This window comes from Myiozetetes cayanensis, unplaced genomic scaffold (genome assembly GCF_022539395.1).
Source record: "Myiozetetes cayanensis isolate MyiCay16 unplaced genomic scaffold, myiCay2020 scf7, whole genome shotgun sequence".
Taxonomy (NCBI): domain Eukaryota; kingdom Metazoa; phylum Chordata; class Aves; order Passeriformes; family Tyrannidae; genus Myiozetetes; species Myiozetetes cayanensis.
Window position 1 is genome coordinate 2,069,723 of NW_026087964.1, and position 24,254 is coordinate 2,093,976.

Here is a 24,254-nt window from a genome sequence, read left to right on the forward strand (position 1 = left end):
TCCCACCAAGGTGAATGAGAATTGCAGGTATTTACCCCTTACTATTCACTCCAAGGTCAGACCACAATGGTGTAGAGAATAATCTTTTTTATTTGCACAAGAGAAAAGCCGCTGTCGACTTCTCTTTTTAAATTCTGTGCATGGATGGCTTGTTCTGTTGCCAACCTCTGCGATTCTGCTGTGATTTTCAAGGACTAGAAATGTTTCCTTTTGTTTTCCCTGGGCCAACACACCAGTCCTTGAACAATGGGGTGGGATTTCAACAAAGACTCTATTATCATTACCCAGGCTTATCTCAGTGTGGTGAGGCCTTACCTTTCTGTACAGAGCAGGTGACTTGCTATTAAGAACAGCACGTGGTTCTATACAGTGGCTCGGTGTTTTCTGCTGTCTGGCAAAGATCTTTCCTGCAAGTTACCCATTTAAAGTGTAAATATGCACATCTAGTGGCATGTATACTCAGAGAGAATGGATCCAAAGCACTGTACTCTCCCGTGGTGCAATAAGGGTAAAAGTGAAGGAGCAGCTGACTGGATTTTGGGAGAGACTGTGAATGATTTTGGGAGGGCATATAGTGACATGTAGTGACAGGACCAGGGGGAATGGCTTCAAACTGAAAGAGAGTAGGTTTAGATTAGATACTAGGAAAAAAGTTCTTTACTGTGAGGGTGGCGAGGCCCTGGCACAGGTTCCCCAGAGAAGTTGTGGCTGCCCCATCCCTGGGAGTGTTTAAAGCCAAGTTGGATGGAGCTCTGAGCAACCCAGTCTAGTGAAAGGTGTCCCTGCCCATGGCAGGGGGGTTGGAACTAGGTGGTCTTTAAGGTCTTGGCCAACCCAGGCCATTCTATGATTCTGTGATTCTATGATTCTATGATTATTCCATTCAGTATCCTAAATATTTGACTGCTACCTGAAACAAAGAACAATCATTTCACATTGATTCAGGAAGAATGTCCTTACATGTAGGCATCTCTCAAATCCCATCAGAGCAGGGAATGTTAGCCCAGAAGTGTGGGGTCATAAACCTGTTGATATCCCCACAGCAACAGCTGATGGTTTTGGCTTGAAACACATCTTGCAGTACCTCTGCCTGGGGAGAAACAAACATTTCCACTTCTAGATAATGGGCTTTCTGTTAGCAATTTATCTGAATCTGCTGGTGAGTTACAGCTCCATCAAAGGCAGAAAATCTTTCATTTATGGTGTGCTGAACCTTGCCTATGCACAAAAACGTGGCGTTGGACATTTTAGAGATGGATTTTCTGTGAGTTTCAGCGACAAGCAGCTCTGTTTGCAAACACCTCAAGTCCTTTTGCACGAGCCTGTGTTTGCCCCATGTCAAAGCCTCTCCCAGAGCCAATTCAAACCCTCCCTACTTCATTATTAGGAGGTGTTTGAACCTGCTTTGTTTGAACAGACATTCTGCTTGTTAAACAGGGTGGTACCTGTGAGGTGTTAACCCCAAGAAAACTCCACTCTGATGAAGGGAGAAGCTCAGCCCACCAAACTGTGAGGGTGACTGTGATTCTGGGTGCTGAATTCTGCATCTGAGGCTTAAATTACATAGTAGGAAATTACATGGTAGCTGAGATAACAGCTTGCTATTGACACAAAGGGAAGATCCTGCTCTTCGCTCCCTTCAGCCACCATTCCCTCTCAGGCTGGGTGCAGAGTTTATGCTGGCTCTGGCATTCCCATGACCCTGTGCTGACTCACCTCGCCATGCAGGCAGAAAAAAAATCATTTTCTTCTTGCCAGGTGAGTGAGGTTGAACTGGGTCAGCCAAACTTAATATATTATGTCTCTGACAGGGAGTTTTGTAACCACCTTAAGCTACCCTGGCCTAACATGGCACTGTCCTCAAAAAGGAGCATTCCTATGGTCCATCACTTGCCTTTCTAACTCATCTTCCCAGATAAACTCTCTTTCTGGTTGGCAGCAGCACCCCAAGCCTGTCACATCCCAGCAATTTACATTCCTGCGACCTAATTTTTTATCCTGCAAACTCCAGTTCAGTGACATTTCCTCTGAATAACACCTGCCTCGCTGTCTGTCTCTGGTTTGATGTGTTGGATGAAGAATTACTTGGGTTTATTCTGCTTGTGAAAAGACTCCAGCAGGGGTGCTGGTATGTTAATTACAACATATGGTGTGAATTCTCCTGGAAAAGGGAGGCTATAAATGATCCTGTTCCAGGGCACTACGAATGGCCCTGGGCACAGGGCAGCCACGAGGTGGCATGCTGGGCTTTCACTGCTGTGCCTTGCTATTCCAAGAGCAAGTTATTCGGGAAAAGCAGGCAAATCCTCGGTGGAGTTCGGTAAAACACCATTCCTGTTGACATCTATCCACCCTGCAAGAACAGGCTTTGATTTCCACATAAGTGGCTAGTCAGATTCAAAGTTATTGTCATATGACTGAAATAGATCTCTTATGTCAGTCAGTCGAAACAGAATGGAGGATGTGAGTCATGCTTTGCAAAAAGCAGGAAGTTTGGTTTTATTGGCACAAATTTTTAATACAGAGGGAGAAAATTGTAAGGCTGCGTTGCCATGTTTGTCGTAAGGATTCGAGAATAACACTGTCCGTCCCTTAGAGAAATGTTTCCAAAACAGAAAAACAAGAGCTTTTACATTCTGATTGTTATTCCTTATTCCTCGGTGCTACGGAATCTGGGAGGAGTCTAGAAGAAGATGTGCACTTGGAGAAAATTCTTAGAGCCTCCCTACAATAAAGGGCTGCAATTGGAAGACTCTGATGTGGGGCGGGGGAGTGGGAGGTAACAGAGGAAAATGAGGTCATGCTTATTGGCGATAGAGAGACACTTGCTCATGATTGTTGTTGCCTTGCCTGAAGCGTAATAAATAAACCTTCATGAACCAGCACAAAGGTAGGAGTGCAAATCTACTTGTGGCATATTCTAACATTCTGGAACTTGGTTGTGGTGTATTTGTCTCTTAAGTCCCTCCAATAACTGGTGGGACAAGACATGAGTTACTGTAAAAATCATGGCACAGGACAAGCTTTTCTTCGTACCCTAAAAACATAATGGTGTTTAAAATTTAAATAGTTACCCTTCAACGTGACCATTCAAAACATCGCTGTGCAAGAAAAATTAATTTAAGTGGAGGCAGGTGCAGGGGAGAGCAAGTGAGAGCAGAGAGCCAAAAGTGTGAGGGGAGAATAAAAGCCCTTGGCTTGGTTTGCTTAGCAGAACAAGGAATTTGATTACTCTTTATAAACATATGAGCAGGGAGACGCTCAAGAGAGAGGAGTTATCTAAATAAAGAAAATAGTAGCACAAGACCATATGGGTAAAGTAATAAAATGTCACTTAAGTTACTAAAAATGACACGAGCCATTTGGCATGTGGCACAAGGTAAATTCTTTTGGACTGTGTTATAATGGAGTAAGTAAAAAAAACCCAACAAAAACCTCTGGGTTGCAGTTCAGTGATTGGCAGGGGAGCAGTGCTCATGACCTGACTTTGCATATATCTGGTCCTTTAAAAGAGCTGTATTTTCAACTCACTCAATAAGAGTGCAAGCAGGAAGGAAAATTTAGGTAGAAGTCTTAAAAAAGGCAATTATAAGCTCTTTTTAAAGAGTCCGTTGGGCGATCAAAGAGCCACAGCTTCAAAATCAAGAGAGAAAATACACTGACAACTCCTGTTTTATTAGTGGACTGGAAAGAGTGACTAAAAATGAAAAAAAAAAATTATAGCCAAAATGGAGAAAGCAGGAAATAAAAAAGTGTTGATAGAAATGAGAAGTTATGAGAAGCAGAGTAGTTATTGGAAGTGAAGCACATCAAAGGAAATCCATACCTGTCAAGGCTAAATCCAAGAAAACCCCAGTAATGTTTCTGGCCCATTACTAGATGGACATGATTAAAATGTCAATAACAATGCAGAAGTGTTCATTGAACATTTATGATCTATGTTTGTAAAGACACAGGAAGATATGTGGTGGGATTACTTAACTGTGATTTAATAGATCTCAGTCCATTAGTAGCCAAGTGAAGCTCCAGTCTTTTAGGAATAACTGTGGTCCAGGAGCACAGAAACAGCTGACTGCAGAGAGCCCTTGCCTGTTGATGTTCCTCTTTAGTAAACCTTGATATATTAGGGCAATTCTAGAAAGCTAAAAAACGTGCCAGGTTGGTGTCTGTCTTCAGGAAAGGCATTTAGATGATGTATAGTAAATGTAGATCCAATAACATTAGATCTATGGATAATGTTCTGGATAAATACCAAAAAAAGGGTGTTATGTGACTCATTAAAGAATTAGTAATGCTGGTCAGAGGTCTAATAGAAATCTCATTTCATGCTTCCAAAGGACAACAAATAATTCAATTTCCTCTGGAAGGTGTAATAAACTTTTAAAAGGATTTTTACTTAGAACTGCGCAACATTTTAATTAAACAGAGTTATAAAGCATCAGTTATGAATACATTAAACACTGGCCACGGAGATTATTTTTTTCAGAAGCGGTTGTAAATCATTACTGAATAAGGCTGCTTCTAATGGGACCCTCCATGATCGTGTGTGCTGTACCACACGTGTACTTAATCAATATTTTCATTAGTCATTTGGAAGCAAATACAAAATCAGTCCTAATGCAATTTGCAGACAACATCTGCAGCAGCTGACGGCAGGATAACCTGGATCTGGATAAAGGGACTGGCTCACAAGGCAGCCAGACACAAAGCCACCCATCTCAGGTGTGCACAGGTACAACAGGGGAAGGAAAGAAATCTGCTGTGTGCTGTGAGTCACAGTCACCCCCCGTGCAAAGGGGGGCACACCCAGGGATGCACTGCAGCCTTTCCTACCCTGGATGCTGATGGGCACGGCACCCTAAATATCCATATTCTGAAATTCAACGCTGAAAAAAACTGGAAAAAGGGACAAGAAACTGTAATTTAAGGGCAGGAGGGGACGCCTCACAATGTAGAGTTTGTAACTAACTTGTTTTGTTACGAAGATGATAAAGGTGTGGCTTGATAAACTACCCCCACAGGGCTGAATACGGACACAAAAAGCGTGGGATCACCTGGGGTGTGCACAGGTGTGGGATCACAGGTGAGATCACAGGTGTGGGATCACCTGGGATGGACACAGGTGTGGGATCACAGGTGTGGGATCACCTGGGATGGACACAGGTGTGGGATCACAGGTGTGGGATCACAGGTGTGGGATCACAGGTGTGGGATCACCTGGGATGGACACAGGTGTGGGATCACCTGTCCTGCCCTGGACCGCCTGGGCGGGGGGGGTGTCACCTGGGACTCGCAGAATCAACGAGGTTGGACAAGATCTCTGCAATACCCGGGTGCCACGTCCAGTCTCCCCCCGCACACCCCCGGGGGCGGTCACTCCCCCAGTTCCCGGGACATCCCAATTCCCGAAGGCTCCGCAGGCGCCGCTCCCGCCCGGCGAGTCCATCCCGCACCGGGGGCTCTTTCCTTCCCTGCCTCCCCCGCCCCCCGCACCGGGTGGTTCGCTCCGCTGGCCCCGCCCCTCCCGCGCGCAGGAACAGCCACGTCTCCAGCCCGGCCGGGGAAGGGGCGGGGCCACACCGCCCGCGCGCGCCCGCCGGCAGCCAATGGCGAGGCGGCCCGGTGAATCATGCGCTCGCCCATTGGCCGGCGCGGCGGGCGGAGGAGGCGGTGAGCGCGGCGCGGCTCCCATTGGCCCGGCGGGCTCTGTTGACAAACACCCCGGGCTCCGTCCCGCCCCCCTCGCCGCGCCTCCCGCCAATCGGAGCGGAGGGGAGGGCTGATCGGCGTGCCGCCGGGCCAATGGCGTGCGCGTCCGCCTCGCCGCGGGGCGGGCGCGCGCGCCGTGCCGGTACGTGGCGGGCGGGGCGGGGCGCGGCGGGCAGGGCGGCGCGCGCGGCGGGCGCCCATTCCGCGGCGGCGACAGCGACAGTGACAGCGACAGCGGCGACAGCGGCGTTCAATGTCCTAGCGGGGAGCGGCGGCGGGCGAGCCGGGCCCCTCCATGCGGGGGCCGCGGGGCCGCAGCGCTCTGGCCGCCTTGGCGCTGCTGGCGGTGCTGCTGTGGGGGGGGGCGGCGGGCGGCCCGGAGCCGCCGAGACCGGGCGATGCCGCGGAGGCCGCGTTCGGGCTGGGGGCGGCTGCAGCGCCCGCCGCCCTGCCCGCCGACGTGACGGTGGAGGACGATGAGGGCGGCGTGGCCCCCGCGGCGCCCCCCGGAGAGCAGGAGGCGGAGGGGAGCGGAGAGGCCCGCAGCGGCAGCAGGTGGGCCGGGGGAGTGGCGGGGGCTGGAGGTGCTGAGGAGGGGTCGGTGAGTGGGAATAGCTGGGGGATCTGGTGCCTGGGGCTGCTGGGTGGGGGGTCAGTAGGTGGGGCTGGTGAGGGGGTTCAGTTGCGTGGGGATGCTCAGGGGTCGGCTGGTCGGGTCGGTGCCTGGGGCTGCTTAGGGAGGTGGAGGGTCAATACCTGGGGCTGCTGGACAGAGCTGAGTGCCTGGGTGAGGGGTCAGTGACTAGGTGGGGGTCGGTGCTCGGGCGGGGTCAGCGCTGTCAGGGCGGAGATGCTGCGGAGGGGGCTCAGGTCCCGTGCGGGGGTGCTTCTCGGGGGTCAGTGCCCCAGAGGAGTGTCCAGGGTCGGTGTCTGGGGGTGCAGGGGGCAGACACGACTGTGCCTGGGCTGGGAATCAGCAGCTTGGGGTGTTGGGGAGTGGGAAAGGAGCTGCGAGGTCCCGGGAGTCGCGTTTGGGGAAGGGGCCGTGCAGGAGTGGGAATAGCGCTGGGATGGATCGGAAGTGTCGGAGTGGGAAGAACGGAGAGGGGAGGCGGGAGAGTCGGAGATTGAGTGATGCTGGGCTGTGGGACACGCAGGGAAAGTGTCCCGGGGCGGGAGGAGAGGCACAGGGAGAAGGGAGTGGGAGAGGTGAGTCCCGTGATGGGGCTGCGGCGATGGACAGGCTGGAGCGAGGGGGAGGATGTGACAATGGGCAAAAGGGAACTTCGGGACCTCGCCAGCGCTCAGGTGCTTGTTCTTCACGCGGTTGTTAGCAAGGAGAAAGGGTGCCTTAGTCCTTAGACAAATAAGCTGCCGGATGTCACGCTATGTGACATCTGGCCCGTCTGCTTGCGCTGGTAACACCACGTCTCGATCCCTCCCTTGCCCCTGGTCCCAGGTGGCAGTTCTGTGCCTGCGGGAGGGACGCCCTAAAGCGCCGCATCTGTGGTCTATAAACTCTTCCCGACACCTGCAACTCCCAGTTGTTCAGAGCATCGTGTCCCTCTCTGTCGCCGCTTCTTTCCGTTTCAAAGAAAAATTCAGTTCTCCCGTTCACTTGGTTGTCTGTTAAGCTCAGACACGGGGGTGTGCCTGAAGGGAAGCCGAACGTGCGAGGCAAATTGATGAACAAGTTTCAGAATAGAACAAGGGGAAATAAAATAGTTTAATAACTGCGTGTGGCAAGAAGCTCTGGCAGAAGCAAGATTTAGATGAATGACTCAAGTGCAGAAATGTTACTGAGCCGTTTCCCGTCTGTTTAGGAATTGGCTGGGAGCGATGAGGTGATAAGCCACAGCCACAGAGTTTAAAGGAAGAAGAGCGTGACTAAATGCTGTATTTGAGAACCTCTTCTAAAAATGAATAGCCCAAAGCTTGTTGTTAGTATGTCTGAGCGTTCACTTAGAGGAATGAGCTGGCTGATAAAACTTGGTATCCTGTGTTCTTTGAGGGCAGTCTCACCAGTTAGCAACAGGATCGTTCTTTTGTGTATCAGCTCATCAAAATCCTACCTAATTTATTGCAATTCTACTGTATTCAATTTTTAGTAACACCTTTGTTTATTTAGCCCGGAAAATTTTTAGAAATGCGTTTTCTCTTTGACTACTAGTGCTAACTAGAATACACTGAAGATGTTCAATGTAGTAAATTAAGCCAGAGATTAAATGTAGCTGTTCTGTAATTGATTAGCGCGTAGGAACAGATTTGCTGTTATCAAATAAAAATAGAATGGCTGCCTGGCCATAGTATTTGCCTGCATTTCTTTATTTTTTTCACCTGTATTTCTGAGATCTCTACTCACCTCAGCTAATTGTTCTTCAGCCATATCTGTGTAATATAACAGGGCAGTGCAATCTGAAAAAAAAAAAGAACAAACCCAAAACCCCACCTATTTTTTACTGTAGACAAATTATTGTAATCCTCTTGATTTTCAAGATTTTTTTAAAATTTCCTGGGAGAAAATATGAGGGTTAGTGAATTACTGTGCTCTTTGCCTACACATATGCTGGTTTGGCTGTTAGAATAGCTGCTTAGAATTCAAGTTTGACAAACAGATGTATTTGCAATGTCCCAAATGGCTTTTGAGGGTCGAGGTGATTAGTGCTGAGGGTTCTTTTAAACTGAAGGAGGAATGGTGGTAAATGCTGTACCAAAATGATGGCAAGTTCTGCTTTGTTCTCCTAACAAAAGCGACTTATTTGAATCCCTACAAAGTTTTGGTGCAGTGAAACGGTGGAGGTGAACTAAAGAAGAGTCCTTTCTATGTCCTGTTTACATCTTCCCTTGCCACCTTAGCCCTCTTTGCAGGTAAAGCAGATACCTTCCATTCTGCAAGGTAGATCACACCACTTGATCTCAAAAAGTGGGCTGTGTTCCTGATGGGATACAAACAGAGGATTTAAGGCCCAGAACTGACCATTTGTCAATGTATGTGGAAGTTTGTAGTAGGTGCTTTGCATATTTTCAAGGGGGAACATTACCATTGCACTAAAATAACAAGCTCCTGTCTCTGAGCACAAGGGAATAGGAGATGGCAAGAAAACATTTTCATTTAGCCATGGAGGCTGTTTGTAGATGGTCAGGGGTGGGGGAAATATGTCTAGATGTGTTTTCATAGTGACAAAGTGCAAATAAAATCTGACTGTACAGCATTAGCTTGTTCCCTGCCAGCTGCTCTGACTACTGATTATCTTTGTATGCTCTGTGTACTGGCCCCTTGCTCTAGTCCTGTACTGGCCATCTCTAAGGGCCCAGAAGGGATTTTCTTCTCCTCCATCCCTTTGTTTATAATGTATTCTGGACCAGCAGCTACAGGCAAGGTGAAGTGCAAGTCTTTATTTTACTGATGTTCATTTTTCGGGTGTCTGGTTGAAGGATCCTGGGATTTAAGTAACTGCCTAATTTGGAGTAATTCCTTTTTGTATCTTTTTTGTTCTGGTCCAGGCTCGTGGAGACTATTGAATTATGGGTTTGTTGGTGCTCATTTTTTTTTTCCATCTCTAGTACCTGTGTGATGTGTTTCACTCCCCAGTACAGTCCCTGATTTACTTGCAACAAATATCTTGTTTCAGGAATGTGCAGCCTGGATACTGTTTGCCTCTATCCTCCTCACTTCCTTGGTGTTGTAGTTCTGGCTTTTGACCTTTGCCCTGAAGCTGGGTAATATTTGGTGCTTCCTGTGGGTTGGTGGTGTGCAGGATGGAGCCTGGTTTGGTGGTGGTCTTGGACTTGTGTGTTGCTGGAAGCTGGCTTTGTTGGTCAGGGCAGTCTTTAAGATCTACCCCAATCAGGAGGTGATGTTGATAAAGCCAGCAATAAGGTGTAGTTTTGCAGGGAATGAGAGAGTTTATCAGGCTTGACCAAAAATAGAAACTGATTCAGGAATTCCTTTTCCTTGCAATTTGTCAATCAGATGTCCCAAAGATGCGTCCAAAACAGTGGTTTTTTTCAGTTTATTGTAATGGAATTACAGGTACAGCCCTGACTCTTCAGCCAGCAAAGGCTTGCAAACAGATGGCTGAAGGGACCCTCTTTATTCTTGAATTGTGGCTGTATTCTGCTGGTGTTTCTAAGAATTTGCTGTAAGAATTGGGCATAATACACTCCAGTAAACTCATAATAGTGCTGTGGGGCAAATCACCTGCCTGTTTTTAAACTCTGAAATAGTTTCTTGAAGCTGTTGCCTAAACTGCTTTTATCAGAATGTGTGAATCTAGTGCCTGATTAGACTGCCTGAGCAGTGGGAAGATCTCATCATCACTTCATACTCTCAGTCTGCAAAGCTGCAAGCAGTGGAATCTCACAGGGGAAGGGGGAAAACTGGAGAAAATGGAAAATCTGATAGTGAGAAAGTGTAACACTAGTGTGAGTCCTGGGCATGTGTAGACAAATTTAGGATTTTACACCAACTAGAGTTCAAGTGGCAGGGTTTTAACTTACTGGAGTCCATCAGAAAAGAGAACAGGTATTAAGATTTTAATTAATAGGAAAAAAAAGTACTGGAGGATTTTATTACAAGAGTAAGGATTTTTAGCACTTTTTTATGACATGCAGTTTTATTTTTGAAGAACAAGATAAAGGTGTAACCAGAAGTGTGGTTATTTAGTTCAAAATGAGTCACTCATTAAAAAAACAGAGAAAAATGGATATTTTTCTTGCACCTACTTCCAGTTCTAAAGGCAGCCACCTGCAAGATAAAGGTATAGCCAAGCTGGTCCTGTTCCTATGTGTCATGGTAGTGTTTGCTCAGGAGGTGAAACAAAGTCCATTCTAGAGCTGTGGCCAAGGGGACAAATAAAGAGTTCCATTGCGCCCAAGAAGAGCCAGGATTTTTATGATTTGCAGAAGCAGTTGGTTAAACCAGTTTCTCCAACTGTGTGCTGTTGGTACAAAGGTTCCCCACACCCTCCTCCTCTTTCCTAACCACCTAAGCTTAAAACTGAAGTGTGGTTACACCACGATTTGGGTGGCTGGAGGGCAGGATGCAGGTGCAGATTCCAAAACTGCCTCCTTGAGTGGCAGTGGAGAGGATTAAATAGTGAGGGAACTCGTAGGGAAGGTTCAGGTTTGCATCTGGTGGGGAAAGATAATATGGAAAGGTAAGATACAAAGGCATAAAACATTTGTTACCCGAGGAAGAAGTCAAATGTGAAGAATTAGATAAAGGAAAACAATGGGAGTAGAGGGGAAGCAAACATTTCACAGTGTGATTATGGGGATTTTTCTTCTCTGCGTTATTGCTGCCAAAATTCCCTTCATTCCAGCTACATTTCTACCTTTTTTTATAGCCTAGTTGTCAGGAGGATCAACATAAAATTTAAGTAGACCCACTTGGAATAATATTTTTTTTTATGCAATGCTAGAGGGCTTCAGATAGATTGTTTTACCATAAAGCAAACAGATGCTGTTAAATGTGTGTCCAAGGCCTTTTAGTGTGAGAGCACTTGTTTACAGCACTTGAGAATAGTCAGTCTCCTGCAATCTGGTTTATTATTAACCCAGTCTTGGTTTCTGTACAGGTGGAATAAGTGTTTGTACTCAGCTTATAAAAACTTAGGTATTCTACCGTGCAAATATTTGGACAATTGGTATTTTTCTAACAGTTTCTTAAACTTGGCTTTTGGAGGAATGTGAGGCTTCAGAAGTAAGGAGCTGCTATGGTTTTTTTGGCACAGGTTGAAGACATATTTACTTCTCTATTTATTAACAATACAGTCCTATAGTACATTATAAGGTCCTATAAATTGTGTGGGTTACTTTTACATGTAAAACTGCCGTGTTTTACATGACCTTTGTTGTAAGTGATGTAATGAGCCATTATTCCTGAATGTGTTTTTAAGATCATGCTTTCAGTTTTGCCCTCCTTAAAGCACACTGAAAGCCCCTGTTGTTTCCTCCCTAAGTTCTATGTTACTACCCTGGTAGCTTCAGACGAGTGAATATATCTGGCTTCAGTTCTACACAATAATTTACTGTCCCCCATTGTTTAAAATAAAGATTTCTATATGTGTTTGTGTGAGCAACACTAACCCCCTGCCCTTTCACCTCCACCTGAAAATGGTTAATCTCCCCATCACTTTATTTGCACAGTCTCTTATTCTCACTGAAACCAGTGACTATAAAGGTCCTTCTGGGTCACCAGATCCAGCCCCCCCTCAGTGCAAGCAGCCTGTAAAGTGATCAAGCTCCACTCCCACAGCCTTTGAAGATTGGTGAGCCTGCTGCAAGCCAAAACTGACAACACAATCCCAGCCTTTTTCAGGTCAGAGAGAAACAATCTTCAAGGAAAAAAAAAAAAGGCCCTTCAAAAGTGCCTTGTCAGTGCTTTGTCTCTGATGTGTTGTTTATTTTGTTTGTTTGTTTATTTTAATGCTGGAGTTCTAGCCCAACCAGAAATGCTTATTCTGATTGTACAGAAGAAAGATTTACTGAAAATGAGGAGCTTCAGGCATTAGAAATCAGCAGCCAGCCTGCCATGGCCACGTACCCCCCGACATCAGACTGCTTAAAGCCTGAGCTGCATAAAGCACTTTGCTTGCTTTGTGATCTGTGGGTGTTGGAGGTTGTTTCCAGTGCCCTGTGAGTGCCTTAGGAGGGACTTGAGAGACTTGTCAAATATCCAGGATTTCCGTGTCTCATCCAAAGCCATTGAAAACTTAGTTGCAACTTAGTATTTCTTACATCCTGATTTGTTGGGCTAAGAGTTTCAGGTTTAGGTTGTTTTGAGAGGATGGGTTAAAGATCGGTTTGGAAGGGATTGGGAAAAGTAGGATCCATACTGGTCCTGCAAATATCTCGTTCAGTGTTGAGGTGGTCACGTCTTCATTTGTGGGAGCAAAAAGTCAACTATCTTACCTTGAAACTGAACTCTGAAAGTGTAAATTAGTTTATGACATTCAGCCAGAGACTTCAGCTCTTCTACACTCTGTTGTTGGTCTGGGTAGAGCTACCAAGCTGAGCTGCTGCTCTGCAGAGTATAGAGGCTTAACTTTGGAGCTGCATTTTATTAAACATAAAACAGCTGAAGTCCACACTGCTGTAGTTTTGACTGTGAATGTTTCCAACTTGCAGATCTCTCGTAATTATCAGCACTTTGGATGGACGAATTGCTGCGCTGGATCCAGAAAACAGTGGGAGAAAACAGTGGGATCTGGATGTGGGATCAGGTTCTCTTGTGTCATCCAGTCTCAGCAAACCAGAGGTAAGGTTTAATCTCTGCCCTGATAAAATCTTTAAAAATAGAGTTGTTTCTAATAAAATGAAAGCAGCTTCCTCCCTGTTTGGTAGAAGTTAAATAATGCAGCAAACTTTTAGCTGCGGAACTTCATCCAGACAGTTCTGAAACTTCTTTTTTTTTTTTCTGGAGTGCTTACATCATGTTGCCTTTTCAAACTGGAGTGTGTCAGCATTTTGGCCTTGGCACTGACGTATGTGATAACTATCAAACCAGATGATGTAACTGAGTTTGGGAATTGTATGTGATTGCTGATTGAAAACAAGTTACTTGTAATTTGAAGCAAATAAAAGGATCATCTGCTTTGTATTACTAAAGTATGTTTTGGCAAGTACTGGCTTTTTTTTTTTTTTTTTTTGTCCCTCAAGAAAAAGCAAAAGTCCTTGCGACTTAATAAATGAACAAAGGATTGTTTTGGGTGTTTTATACTAGATAAGCAGGCTGCCTGTGAAACACAATGTCTTGGCAATTAAACAGTGCTGAAGGTCACCCTGAAGTACTGAGTTGAAAAAGGGAGGGTTGCATCACTTCTTGCTGGTGAGCTGCAGGAAGAAAATTTCTTGTTTGGTGCTATTTCCACCATTGGTTTGAGTAAACTTGGGCTAAAAGTTAGAAGGAAGGGTTTTTTTCCTTTTTTTTTTTTTTTTCCCTGCACTGGAGAAGTGAGATCTCTGAGTCATTCTCTCCTAGAATGAGGAGGAATAAAAACACTGATGTAGTTTGTGGTGATGACAAAGTGCACGGTCCTTCCCTGTCATGGATGGTTGGATTTGATGACCAGTCCTATATCATACTTTTGCACAATGATCATCAGAGAATGAAAGTTGAATTCAGGGTTATTCATATTGTAGGAGCTTGTTGCTTGTGGTTCTTTGTTGCTGTCTGTGGAGATGACCTCTGTTCTGGGTGTAAAGAAATCTAAGGAAAGATTTGATCTGTTTAGGTGCTAGTGTGAGTATGAGTGCTAGTAACAAGTATTTCAGATTCCAAAATTAATGTGAATATTAATTCGTGTTCCTTTGTTTCTGAGAGAGAATTTTGTTTATGGATGCAGCTTTTTGAGACTTGTTCAGGTGTATTTTTATGGTTTAGAAAAAACCCCGTAGGAAAGAAGAACTTCCCCCTAAAGGTATGTTCAAGAGCAGAATTGAAAAGAGTGCAGAAACTGCATTGAACTGTAAAGTGGAAGGTGTCAGTGATAGTGTGATCCTTCACAAATGTTTTCAATGCCAGATACTTAAAATACAGGTCTGATTCCTGTTGCTGCAAATGACCACATGAACATAAAATCACCGGTTATAAAAAGCACATATTTGAAATCTGAACAAATATAAACTTAATTTTTCACTACAAATTAAGGCACGAGCCCAAGCTTTTAAAGATTTTTGGGAATGCACACATTTCAGACTTCCGAAGTGTTTTTGCACATCTAGATTTTGTCACTCAGATGATCTGTCTGGAGTTCTGTTATTTTCCCAGTGTGGTATGGCTGTAGAAAGTAAAGGTTCATGTTCAGACAACAAAAATTGTAGCTTGTCCGTGCAACATTTAATTCTCTTTTGTGGCTACAAGTCAGTAGTTTATAGGAGTCATAAAAATACATTTTTAGAGAGAGTTTGTTATGCAAAGAGGAAGTTGAGCTTTCAGATAAGCTTTCAAATTGTTTCACTTCTACAGCTGTGGCTGAAGACACTGATGGATTTTGGCAGTTAAGATGCAGAGCCTATCAGAGAACTAATTTTGGAAATAAAACTTCATTTTGGCCTTTTAGAAGCTGTTAAGCATTATGAATATGGGCCTTTTTAGACTTACTGTCATGTAAACAAATGCTGTTAAGACAGAATTTAACAAGAAACAAAAGTAATGAATACTCTGAATAAAATACACTTAAATATTTAAATGTTTAATCTGTTGTCAGTATCAGCTGAAGGACTTCATGCAGTGAATATAGAATCCCTTGAGTAATTTGCCTCATTAAAATTGTTGGGAAAATTCTGGTTTAGGTCAAAATACTGAATTTATTGAAGTTTCAGAGTCTGTCATCTCCCTGCTCGATGGTATTTCCTCTCTGATTTGGGCATGTGGCATGCTAAGTTTTACTCTCTCAAACCAAGTATTGAGGCCTTTTCTTCCTCATCCAACATTTTTGAGGTAACAAAGGTTTCTGTGCTAGCAACCACAAATAATTCATCATAAAACAGTATTATTATGTAAGCTGGTAACCTACATCTTCTTGCAAGAAATGGCAGATTAGAAACCCTTTTTGTGTTACGCTTGCAGTGATAAAGATTTGTGTTCTTTCAGAGCGAGCAAAGTGCGTGCTGCTGTGTCTCCATTGTTTTGATGAGAGTTTTTTTCACTATCTGGAGTGAGAGTGCAATGAATTGTAGTTCTAGGTCGTGGGGCAAAAGCATGAATTCATTTTCCAAGTGCTTTTTAAGAATAGACATTAAGATCTTCAAACTTGCAGTGTTTAGTAGAACTGTAGTTACTTGCTTTGCCTGTAAAATGTCAACCTGGCTGTCTGGAGCTCGTGTGTTAATTAAGCAAAGCGAGGTAGTGAAATTTCAAGTGTTCCCAGCAGCTCTGTCAGACACTTCAGATCTTGAAACTACTGCTTAAGACACTGACAAGTGAGATGTTCATCATTTGTCATGTGAACAGATCAATTAGAAAGGAAAGGCTGCTGAAGTACTAATTGTGTGTCTGGGTAACTGAAATGCTAAAATTCTTTCCTTGGCTCTAAGCTCCAACACAAACAAATCATGGTCAGGTTGCCAATGCTGAAAAGTTATGACTCTGCATTTCAGTCTTGTGCATAGGAATTAAAAAACTCTGCTTCCCAATCCATTGAGTTAAAATGGGAAAAACCCTTCTCTATACGGTTACAACTCCAAGTTTTCTTATTACTTGCATGTAAAGTTTGTTTGATGCAGAGAAAAGTCACTAAGTCACAGCTTTTCTAAAAGAGAGCTTACTTTTCATGGCAACACTTTACTCTTTAAAATTTAGGTTTGCAATTAATGCATTGGCTATACTCTTTAAAATTTAGGTTTGTAATTAATGCATTGGCTATACTTAGAATACTTCTGAGAGAATCAGCCTGTTGAAATAGTGATGCTCAATCATAGTGAAAAACTGCCTCTTAAGCAGTGGGAATGGTCCATACCACATCATGAGACTGCTGGCATTTGCTAATAAGGATGGTGCATTCTCTTACCTTCATAGCTTTATACTACATTCCTTAATGGGTTTCTGTCTTTTAAAGGGTCTATTAAAAGAGAGAAATGCAAGTGTGAACTTGCCTGTATATTAAAATGACTGGCCAGCAGTGGCTGGCAGGGCTGGTGGGACAGTGGGAAGCTGGAGGAGAGATGGAGTCTGGAAAAAAAAACCTCCTGTGGGTTGCTGGATGGTGGAGATAATCCTGTGTAAGAGCTGGTGGCTGGTGTTTGATGAGAAAGGGGAGCACATCTGGATACTGGGTGGCGATGATGCAAGAGTAACAGGTTAGAAACACGTTCAGGAAGGTGACATCACTTCTCCCTGTGGTGTCAGAAGTGCTGCAGGAGCTCGAAGTTGTTTCAGTGCTCTGGGCAGGGGCGGTGCTGGGATGGACTTGATAAAAGTAACTGCCTTGGCTCGGGGTTGGGCTGTTAGAGACTAATCCCTAAGTAAGCATCTTATTTCCTTATTTGAGACATTGAGGATCATGGGACGAAATCAGTTTCAGGCCACAAGGCTGACATTTATAGCAGTCAGAGTAAACATGCCACTGTATCCTGGAAAAAATGGAATAATTGTTATGCCATGTCACCAGATCTGTCAACAACCTTATGCCTGTAAAAACTGTTATGACCTTAGAATTGCACTGTGTATATATATATCTTAATTTTTATATTACAATAGGCACATAAAATCAATTCTTGTACAAACTGAGGCATCTTTGTCATCTTTTTTGGACATAAAAGTGGCGTGTTTTCATAGAATCATATTTTTTCTCCAGAGAAATGTGGAGATGCAAAGAAGTTTTATATTGAAGTCATCTGAAACCTCTTTGCATTGCAGGCAAAGTGAACCCATAGATACCTTTAGCAATTTGTTTCTTTTTTGCCCTTTGGAGAAGACAAACTGATGCTGAGAGCAGTGAGTTGGAAAAGGATTTTGAAATCTCAAAAAACTCCAGTTGTGCCTGGATTTAATGTGCGCTATGAATGTATCTTTTTTGGGAGGAGTTTTCTTTTTCCTTCCCTTTATCAGCATCACAAACCATTCCAAATTTTTGGTGATTTGGTTCCCCAAAAGAAATACTAAATTCTGCTGTGAAGTGTCCAGTCACCTGGGACTCACTTTGAAGTACTGACTGCCTGCACTTTCCTGCACTTTGGATAAGGCAACCTCTGTAACCAGTCAAGCCAGAGAAGAGCCAAAATCTGCCTTGGGTTGCTTTGGGAACACAGGAAGAGACTCAGCAATTCTTATCCTTCGACCTCTTACACTTTGGAATAGAAGAAAATGCAAAATACACACTGGAAAGGGTCAGGGCAAGACAAGAGGGGAAAACGCCCTCTGAGGAGCTTGAATTGTGATTTCTTTTATGTGCCCTCCCAGAGGTTTGGGGAGGGTAAATAATTTAACTTTGAAAGAATTAGGAAAGTCTCACCCACCACTTAGGGCACCCCTGCAGCAGCATCTTATTAGTTTGAATAAAAATTAGGTTTTTGTTTGGTTCACAGCTTTTTACTATAGTTGTTTTTCAGTTGAGTCACTGCCTGTAAATATCATCCAAGGAAAAGCTGAGATATGTTTGTCTTGGGTATGGGTGGGGAACACTTAAGGCTGTCAGTCAGACTTGAGTGTTTTCACTTGAAAGGTTATTACAGCATCTGTTAAATGCAGTGCTGAATATTAGGAATTTATATTAATCCTGCACAAAACTATTCTGACTCTGCTAGCACTCACTGGACAAACAAAAAGGAGGTTTGTCTCAAACTACACAAACATTCTGAGAAAATGGCTTTCTCTCTGAATTCTGCTTAAAAATGAATGGTTCTGTCTAGCTTGCTGTTGTTAATTTTAACTTTTAATGTATCTGTGCATCTTAAAAGCATCTGGCCTGGGACACGCCAGCAACAGAAGCAATCTCTCCTTGGAAGAGTCTTTGTGCACTGTACAGGTTTCTCACAGGAGCAGAAGCTGTGCAGTGGTGTCAGACTTTCATATACAGAGAACAGCAGGTTGGTTCTCTGAAGTGTTTGAGTGTGTACAAGTTTTTAAAGGACAGTTTTACTCAAAGGAAAGAATAACATTTTAAAAAAAAATCTATTAATGCTGTAAAATTACTTTCCAGCTGTAGTATGCTGTGACCAGGTGTAAAGCTCTGAATTGCCACTCTGCTCAAGCAGGCAGAGTGTAAATCAGTGGTCTAGTTATTGAGGTGACCAATCTGGGGAAAATCTATTTCCTTGTAGGTAAGGTGGTATAATTTTAGTTGTCCAAGAGTGTAAAAGAGCATTCTAGTGTCCTGTAGCTGGCCCTTATTTTTGTGTACTACTGAGACCACCAGATGCTTTGATAGCTGAAGGTATCATTCCTCTAGGGGAAAGCTGGGGCATCATCTACTTCTCAAACAGTACAGGTTTTCTGTAATAGAAATGAAATTAAACTGTACTAAATGAAATACAAGACATGGGGATTGGTTACAGCAGTTTTGTTGTTGAGGGTTGGAGATGACGCGTTCAGAACTGAAAAAAATTGTGTACTGAGAGATCCCGTGACAGGTTATCAGCTGCCATCTCCATTCCTCTGCAGGGCAAGGAAATGTGATCTGTGTTGCCTGCGGGAAGAGAGAGAGAGAGAGAGATTAATGTCTTAAACGGTCCTGGAAAAGCTCATAATGAATAAGAAGTGAGTGTCCAGAATTGTACTTCAAAGCAAGATAAATTCTAATTGCAATTGAGGCAGAGAAGGCTTGTTAGGGCTATCAGGGGTGTGGAGCCTGTGTTTTGCAGGGAGAGAATGGATGTGACTGCTCTGTAACTACATGGATGTGTCAGGATTCCTGGTAGAACAAGCGATTCCTTTCAGTTCTGTTGCTGGAAACACACACGGTGTGCGTGGGCATGAAGAGGTGACAAGCTTGGGAGACTTCACTAGAGACACCCATGGATTTCCGAGGACAGATTTTTGCTGCTTTCTTGGTGAATCTAAAACATGTAAATTATAATTCTCCTGAAAGTAAATTCCTAGTGATGTTTAGTGGACAAAAAGTCATCAACAAGAGATTAATTGTTGTAAAGTACTCTGATAGCTGGAAGTTGTGCTATTCTAGGACATTCAACCAACTCTTTTCGTGGGAAGTGGTAAACTTCCTTGAGGAGAATGGGAATTGCTGATGGATGCCTGAGCTGTATGATCGTTTCTGTGATGCAGTACCGTGTTTTTTTGTTGAGATGACAAGTAGGGCCATTGCTTAGACAAGTGGTTTTGTGTATCTATCGACACTGCACATCTTCAGTCATCTTAATTCAATGTTTTGTTCAATTAAAAAACCAAAAGACTTCCTGGGGCTGCAGATCGGTGGCTGCCTTGCTGACACTGGTTGTTGTTAGCGCTGATAAAGCCCTGATGAAGTGCTGATGTGTGTCCTTTCACTGCGCTTTGAGGATGTTTGGGGGCATGGCAACTTGTTTACGAGACACATGGGCAGCCACAGAACAGGATTTTGTGGCTTGTGTTATACCAGAGCTCTCAACTCCGATCCTCACAAGTGATGCTCTGCCTTGAACAAAGCCAGGAAAGTTTCTCTGAGTCACTCTGGGCTAATGTTTAAAACTAACTTTCATTTCATGCTCACAGACACAGTCAAAATCATGCAAATGTTGGAGAGGATGTTTACCATCAGCACAGTCCCTGTTGTTTAGTTGTCTTTAATGGAAACATAAAATGGTTTAGTTGGGATAGACCTCTAAGATCACAGAGTCCAACCCTTAACCCGGCATTGCCAAGGCCACCACTAAACCGCATCCCCAAGTGCCACTTCTACATGTCTTTTAAATCCCTCCAGGCATGGTGGCTCCACCGCTGCCCTGGAGCAGTCTGTTCAAATGCTTGATCACCCTTTCAGTAAAGAAAGTTTTCCTTATAGCCAATCTAAATCTCTCATGGTGCAACTTGAGGTCATCTCCTCTTGTCCTATTGCTTGTTTAGTGGTTAAAGGGTCTGACCCACCTGGCTACAGCCTCCTTTCAGGTAGCTTTAGAAAGCAATGAGGTCTTCCCTGAGCCTCCTTTTTTTCCCAGGCTAAATAACTGCAGCTCCCTCAGCCGGTTGTTGCAAGTCTTGTGCTCTGGCCCTTTCACCTACTGGGTCGAGATAAGGGCAGGAGAGAGCTCATAATTTAATTGCCTACAGCACACTGCATGTTTAGCAGTTCTGGTGTTTATAGATATAAAAATGGATCTAGTAATCTGTAGACAAATACCTGTTTCAGGTAATGGATAACTTAATGAGAATTCAGCTGCCTAGTACACAACAGAGTAATTTACTGTGCTCTGAAGCCTTTTTTAACTTTCAGCCTGTATCTTTATCAGTATATAGAAGTGCCTGTTTCAAGGGCTAAACATTTTAGACACTTCAGCAAATCATTCCTCCAGCAGCGCAGCCGCTGACATCTCATTTCCGAATTTCTTCTGGACTTTGTGCTCCATAAGGAGGTAACTATTAATCTTTCTGTCAGACTCGCTGCATGTTTTGTTCACTCTACTTTCTTTGCATCCTTGAAAGAGGAGATTATGATTTTCTGTGTTCTGTCTTCCTCCTATCAGACTCTCTTCCTACTGGAGTTACCCTATGACTTAATTTTTCAAGACACACGGACTCTGTGTCCTTATCTGAAACACCATGCTGTCCAGGCAGGGCCAGGGGAAGAAACCCACAAAGTCCAGCAGAGCTCAGCTTGAATCCTGGACCCCTGGAGTGCGATGAGCTTCTGCTATTGCCCGTGCTCCGTGTCTCTGAGGAGCAGCAGCTTGCTTAGCTCTCAGTAGTGCTGTAGGAGTCCAGGGAGTCTGCAGGAGAGCTTTGAGGCGGGGTAGAGTTAAAACCTTGTCTTTAAACATCCCAGTACTGGAGGAGGACTGTGGTGGGTTGACTCTGGTTGGACACCAGGTGCCCACCAAAGCTGCTTTGTCACTCCCCTCCTCAGCTGAACAGGAGAGAGAAAATGTATTGAAAAGCTTGACAAGGGCAGGGAGAGATCACTTACCAGTTGCTGTCACGGGCAAAAAAGACTTGGGAAAACTAGTTTTACTACCAATCAAACCAGAGTAGGATAGTGAGAAATAAAACCAAATCTTCCTCCTCATGGCAGGACTCCTCATATTCTTCCCCTGCTCCAGTGTGGGGTCCCTCCCAGCCCTGTAGCCCCACCCTCACTACCAAAGCCTTGCCATGCAAACCCAATACAAATACTAATTTTGCCATGGTGGCTGATGAACTTCTATGTGGGGCCTCTCTCTGGAGAGGCAAGGCTTCGAGGAATTTTCATTTTCCTCACTGATCTACTTCCTTATGTGCTGTTAGTTTCAAGGAGCTCAGTGATGGGCTCTGTAGCAGCAGCAGCACCAGTTTGCCTCAGAAATCACTGCTCTTAAGTTTCAGGAGACTTACAGTCTTACTAATAAAACTTGCCATGAAAAAGAGGGGGATGGAATAATGTCAAAATAAAGTCTTTCTTAAAGCACCGTGCAGTTGGATTTTTTATTATTATTAAGGAGAACAGTTTTTAAAAGTCTGTTACCATGGCAGCAGAGCAGGCTGGCATCTCTGTAGTCAAAGCCCCAAGTCTTGTTTGACTGTGATTAAAGTAACAGTGGTATTTTAGTTTGCTTGTCTTCAGAAGGAGGGTCTGTTTGATTGCAGAGCAAACAGTATTGGGTTCGTGATCTCTTTTGAAGCTGGGGTGGTCTGGTTAACACACTGTGGTTCCTCCAGTTCCCTGCATGGCTCTTCAAGGGAGGGCAGAGGAGGAGTAATTCTTTTAAGGGCAAACTCAAGCTGAAAAAGATACTGTGCCCCTGATGCTGGAGAGTGTAATTCTCTACTGTGCTGCTATCATCTGTTGCTTTTTACACTATTGGTGTAATACAGAGTTTTGCTGGGACCCTGGTGCTTACAACTGATCAGATTTTAAGATCTGAAGTGTAGAATCATGACAGAGATGCCAACCTCTGTCATTTATTAAAGTTGTCAGAAGGATGTTGCAGGTGTTACTTTGAGGGCAGAATAAAGGAGTTTTGAAATGAGATCTCCAGTACTTATCCAGGCACAGGGTTACAGCAACACTTCATGTGCTGATCATACACAAAGTACAAGGCGGTGGAAGTTGCATTTATGACTTTTTTTCATGTATTCGTGAAAAATGAAATCAAAACTACGAGCTTGTGGAGTGTGGGGGATGGTGGAAGCAAAGAAGGATTGTCATAGATCCAAACTTGTGTCCTAAGGATCTTAAGGTAGGCAGGAGCTGGGGACTAGGTTTGGCCAGTAGACAGATGCTGTGAACTGTTGCTGGGTGAGCTGTGCACCCAGGTAAAAATCAGCCTGAGGTTTGAGACACATCTCTTCTTCTCACTGTTGCTGTGCAGAGCTGGTGTGTGTGTGTGCTCTTTCAGTCTGTCACACCCCAACTGAGACAAACCCTTATTTCCATGGCTCCTCTGATGTGCCGCTCTGGCACAGGCTGGCTCTTACCTGTTCAGAGGAGGAAGGCCACCTGATCCTGCCTCATAAACAGCTCAATAAAATACTGATTTATCTGACCTCCAGGTGCAGCCTTTCTCACGGTCCAGGTCTTGAAGCCGGTCTGGGCATGTGCTCTGCTTAACAGACATGGGAGGTGGTCAGCAACGGGTATGCACTTTGTAAACAAGTGTAGTGCTGAGATCAGAAGTAATGCCACTCACAAGGAAAGATTTTTCTAGACAAACAGCCACCTGTCTGTTGGTATTTCCTGCTTCAGCTTCCTTGTTGCCCTTGAACACATCTCAGAAGGTTGTTTCACTGATGTAAATTGTGGACTCCCCTTTGCAGTCAATTTTCTTCTTCCTTGGCTGGTTGAACAGCACTGTATGCTCTGAAGAATACTTTGCTCTTTTACCAGTGCTTAAGGCAGTGCAATAGCTTAACTCAACAGTCTTTGTTTTTCAGAGTATTGTACTAGTGCCTGGGTCTTTGTTCTCTTCTTAGGGAAGTGGAGATTTTGTGGGCCTTGCGAAGTTTGAACACTCCAGCTGGCCCCTTCGCCCCAGTGTGCTGCTGTTTCATTAGGGTTTGGGTGTTCATAATACTGCAGTGTCACCCCTGTAGTGCCCTGTGCTTCAGGATTCCTCCAGGTATCTGGAGGGAAAACTGACAAATCAGCATCCTGAAATCTAAGGTGAAGAGGAGAAATAACCTCTTCTATTGAGGGGAAGTCATAAACCAGTGGGTCTGTGCAGATAATGTCCCTGCATGCTAAGCAAGAAAGAACAGACAATAAATCAGTTACGGACCAGCCTGAACTAGGGACATCTCAAAAAACGTTAATGTGTATGTGTGTGTGTATCTTCTCTAACCTGAAAAATTTTAAACATTTATGGTAGGAATACCTGCATTACTGTCTGTCTATGGTTTGGGATTTTTTTATTTGTTTGGTTTTTAATGTGGAGCATACAAGGTGGCTTTCTCTTTCCCAGATTTGTTTGTGCAGACTCTTGTTTCTACCCTTCAGAATGAAGCTGCCATATGTGACTTTTAATATGTTGCCTAGATTAATTTTAAGGAGGCTTAAAAGACACAGTTCTCAGTGAGAAGTAGCCTTCTTAAGAGCATGCTTCGTGTTGGCTTTGATCCTGTTTGTTACAGTGATCCTATTGTAGGGATAATCGTAGAGGGGAAAAAAATTGGCGCCCTTATCATTTAAGATCATATAGGTTAGTCTTTAGTTAATTAGGAGCTGGAATGAAGCTCTCACAGTTTATAGTAACAGCAAGATTTGAAAACTACAACCTGAAGTGTGAGAAAAACATAAAGGCATAAAATAACGCTTCCTATTCTAAAGAAAATATTTTGCTTGTGCTTAGTTGTTTCCTTGGAGTTATTAGACAGTCCAGCCCATCTGTAAACAATAATATTGACTGTTTTGGCACCAGACTTGGCTCAGATGTGTCTGCACGTGAGCAGGCTTGATTTCTGCTTTAGATGATAAAGC

At 44.1% G+C, this 24,254-nt stretch overlaps 1 protein-coding gene across 1 annotated transcript in view; it reads left to right on the plus strand.

The window, feature by feature from the left end:
- Window positions 1–6,060: 6,060 nt before the first annotated feature.
- The window catches only part of EIF2AK3 (eukaryotic translation initiation factor 2 alpha kinase 3), a 43,771-nt gene continuing 25,577 nt past the window's right edge, over window positions 6,061–24,254 (plus strand). Inside the window, exons 1-2 of the mRNA XM_050338722.1 lie at window positions 6,061–6,264; window positions 12,841–12,970. The gene's annotated coding sequence lies outside the window, so the exon portion shown is untranslated. The remainder of the gene's footprint in view (window positions 6,265–12,840; window positions 12,971–24,254) is intronic.